Source organism: Chiloscyllium plagiosum, chromosome 6 (assembly GCF_004010195.1).
Source record: "Chiloscyllium plagiosum isolate BGI_BamShark_2017 chromosome 6, ASM401019v2, whole genome shotgun sequence".
In the NCBI taxonomy this organism is placed as follows: domain Eukaryota; kingdom Metazoa; phylum Chordata; class Chondrichthyes; order Orectolobiformes; family Hemiscylliidae; genus Chiloscyllium; species Chiloscyllium plagiosum.
Window position 1 is genome coordinate 26,230,057 of NC_057715.1, and position 4,207 is coordinate 26,234,263.

Here is a 4,207-nt window from a genome sequence, read left to right on the forward strand (position 1 = left end):
CAGCCTCAGTCTATTTACCTTCTTCCAATAGCTCAAATCCTTCAACCCTGGCAACATCCTTGTAAATCTTTTCTGAACCCTTTCAAGTTTCACAACACCTTTCCAATAGGAAGGAGACCAGAACTGCATGCAATATTCCAACAGTGGCCTAACCAATGTACTGTGCAGCCGAAACATAACCTCCCAACTCCTGTACTCCATACTCTGACCAATAAAGGAAAGCATTCTAAACGCCTTCTTCACTATCCTATCTACCTGTGACTCTACTTTCAAGGAGCTATGAACCTACACTCCAAGGTCTCTTTGTTCAGCAACACTCCCGAACACCTTACCATTAAGTCCTACTAAGATTTGCTTTCCCAAAATGCAGTACCTCACATTTATCTAAATTAAACTCCATCTGCCACTCCTCAGCCCATTGGCCCATCTGATCAAGAATTCGTTGTAATCTGAGGTAACCTTCTTCGCTGTCCACTATACCTCCAATTTTCATCTGCAAACATACTAACTATATCTTGTTACCATAAATTTGGTTGCATCAGCCCTCAACCTAAGATAAATAAAACCTTGTTATCCGCTCTATTTGGAAACCCTCATCATTTTACACCCTTCAATCTAACCTGCCCTTAGCCTCCTTTCCTCCACCTTTGTCTAATTAATGGTAATTTGGATCAACATGGCTATTTGAATTCTCAAAATTCTCATTGTTCATTTTGGAGTAATATTGTAATTTGCCAACTTTGCCCAAAGAGATTAACAGAGGACCTCTAAATGAAAGCTGTCTTACTAAAACATCTACAGAGAGCTAGTTATGCCATTGTTGGTTTCAAGAACGCATTGAAGAACCACTAAAGGTACAGCTATAATGTTATGTTAGTATACTTACAGCATCTTTGGGCTAACCAATATCCCCTGGGGTAGTATGCTAGGTGGGGAATGACCATAAATTTGGACATCATGCCAATGATGTTGTTCTCATTGCCTATCCCTGTTGCAATTTCTAATCAACCTATTCAGAGATGCTATTACATACTTTTGAAGCAGGTGGGACTTAAAGCTAGGCTTCTTGGCTCAGAGATAAGGACACTACCAATAAACTACAAGAGCCCCCTACCTCTACCAATGTATGCAAGGAATCAAGTGGTCCACCAGTTCATGAGCTAATTGAAGCCCCTAATTGGCCAACTCATGATCTGAAGATGGATGAGTCCCATGATAGTTTAAGCTGATGGCTGGTCTTTTGTGTCATTTACACTTACACTGGATGAATTGAAAATCAGATCAATTAGCAGAAAATCCAAGCCATTTTGTTTTGGGCATAATCAGCCTTTTCCTATCCCTTGCATGGTATTGTAGCATAAACATAGAAACACAGGTGAAATGTGGCATATAAAATGACCTTGTTGTTTGAAACTGCAGTGGAATCTGGTTTAATTTTGTGACACTGAATGGTTACAACTTAGAAGAACGCCATTGACTTCATCCTGCTGAGCCAGCACTTCTAAGGAGCAATTCATGTACTACCAAATCCCCTAACCTCCTACCGCACCTCTGCACATTCCTCTTATTGAGATATTTTGGAATAATTTGAAATAGTTGAAAAAATTATTGTAGTATGATGAGATTCATGAGAATTGGAGTGATGTAACTGACTTTGAGATCAGTAAGAGAGATTTGGAGAGCCTTCATTAGAGATAAGGAACAAGAAGCCTTGGGCAGTGCATTTGCAGTTCAGAGATAATGACAGGTACTCAATGTGCAAGTAGCAACATTGGCTTAAATCACAAGGTGAAGCATTACAGTCTATGGCATGTTGTTCTTCATGTATGTTGTTGCAGATATTCTAAATGATTCACACATAATTTATTTTTTTCACAGTAGATCAACTCTTTTAGCAATAAAACATACATTTCCTATGTTAACCTCAAGTGAAAGTAAATTCTATGCCATTTTCATTATATTTCAAAATAACATACTGATTTTGTTTTTCTCCTGGGATCATCATTGCATTTAATAATCATGCAAAGTTTCTGGGATCAGCTAGATCTGCTCTGTGCTTTAAAAAATGATAAATTTAAAGAAAGTACAGTACCAATATTCTCAGACGATTTGGCCCATTAAGTTACTACACCATTCAACAGCAGCTGATACGTTTCTAAACTTCATTGTTTACTAATCAAGAATTTATCTATCGCTGTTATAAATACACTCAGCGACATGGTCTCTAGAGCCTTCCGTGGCAGTGAGTTCCACAGATTGAATACATTCTGACTGAAAAATTCCTCCTCTTCTCAGTTCTAATGGAACTTTAGATCCTTTCATTCTGATGTTGTGCCCTTGGGTGCTAATCCCTCCAACTCGTGGAACACTCACCAGAATGAATGGTCAAAACTGGTGTTAGCATTCTAAATGCGCTTAAGGGCAGACATATATGCTGTCAAGAATTTAGGATCCAAATATTTACATATAGATAAGCGTTTGCTTGTCTGTTGAATATCAAAACTAAAGGCAGGATTTCAAGTCAAATGGAGGTAGGCAGGAATAAAAAAGTTGTTACTGGCATGATAGTTTGACAGCACATCCTGAGCTAAAGACTTCTCATAGATAAGTCCATACTGTGCAGAAAGAGTCCATTTGACCAATCAACCCTACGAAGAGCATCCCAGCCAAACCCAGCAACCAATCCCACCCCACCACTAACCCTATCCCTGTAACCCCACATTTACCATGGCTAGTCCACCTAGGCTGCACATCCTTGGACACTACAAGGCAGTTTAGCAAGGGCAATCCATCTAACCAGCATAGCTTGGGAAACTCATGCAGACACAAGACAGAAGGGGCAGCACGGTGGCACAGTGGTTAGCACTGATGCCTCACAGCACCAGGGACCCGGGTTCAATTCCCACACTGTCTGTGCGGAGTTTGCACATTCTCCCCGTGTCTGAGTGGGTTTCCTCTGGGTGCTCCGGTTTTCTCCCACAGTCCAAAGACAATAGGTGCAGGAGTAGGCCATTCTGCCCTTCGAGCCTGCCTCCAGAGTGTCCAATTCTTTAATAATCTTATATGTCTCAATCAGATCCCCTCTCAGTCTTCTAAACTCAAGGGTATACAAGCCCAGTCGCTCCAGTCTTTCAGCATAAGGTAGTCCCGCCATTCCAGGAATTGACCTCGTGAACCTATGCTGCACTCCCTCAATAGCCAGAATGTCTTTCCTCAAAATTGGAGACCAGAACTGCACACAATACTCCAGATGTGGTCTCACCAGGGCCCTGTACAGCTGCAGAAGAACCTCTTTGCTTCTATACTCAATCCCTCTTGTTATGAAGGCCAGCATGCTATTAGCCGCCTTCACTACCCGCTGTACCTGCAAGCTTACCTTCATTGACTGGTGTACAAGAACACCCAAATCTCTTTGTACTGCCCCTTTACCTAACTTGACTCCATTTAGGTAGTAATCTGCCTTCCTGTTCTTGCCACCAAAGTAGATAACCATACATTTATCCACATTAAACTGCACCTGCCATGCATCTGACCACTCATCTAACCTGTCCAGGTCACCCTGTAATCTCCTAACATCCTCATCACATTTCACCCTGCCACCCAGCTGATGAAATTTGCGAATGTTATTGCTAATACCATCTTGTATATCATGAAGATAGATTGTAAAAAGCTGCGGTCCCAGTACTGATCCGTGCGGTACCCCACTGGTCAGTGCCCGGCATTCCGAAATGGAGGGGTGGAGGAGTGTGGAAGGATGAGAGAATGCAGGCTGCGGCCCTATGAAGCAGGGGGAGGGCTTGCAGTTGGCCTGTGTGGGGATGTGGGAGACTACAGGAGCCTGGTGGGCAAGGGCTGGCCTGAAAGGCAGCTGGAGGGACGGAGGGAGGGAAGCACGCAAGGAGGAGGAAGAGCAAAGAGAAAAGAGAAAAAAAAGCCAAAGGGGATAAAGAGAAAGAGCAAGAAAGAAAATGTGGCTGGCCAGCACGCCTTGAAGTAGGGAGAAAAGGCAAGGGCCAGCGCCTACGGCCATACTAGTCTGAAAACGCCCGATCTCGGAAGCTAAGCAGACTCAGGCCTGGTTAGTACTTGGATGGGAGACCGCCTGGGAATACCAGGTGCAGTAGGCTTTTTCCGCCAGCAGTGGCTGCTCAAGTCACCCCTCTGCACTTGTCTTGTGCCAGGCAATGGAGCGGCAGGTTATTTCTGC

The 4,207-nt window shown here is 43.2% G+C and overlaps 1 pseudogene; it reads left to right on the plus strand.

Annotated features, from left to right (window-relative positions):
- Positions 1-4,018: 4,018 nt before the first annotated feature.
- LOC122551214 lies at positions 4,019-4,127 on the plus strand (annotated as a pseudogene).
- The last annotated feature ends 80 nt before the right edge of the window (positions 4,128-4,207 follow it).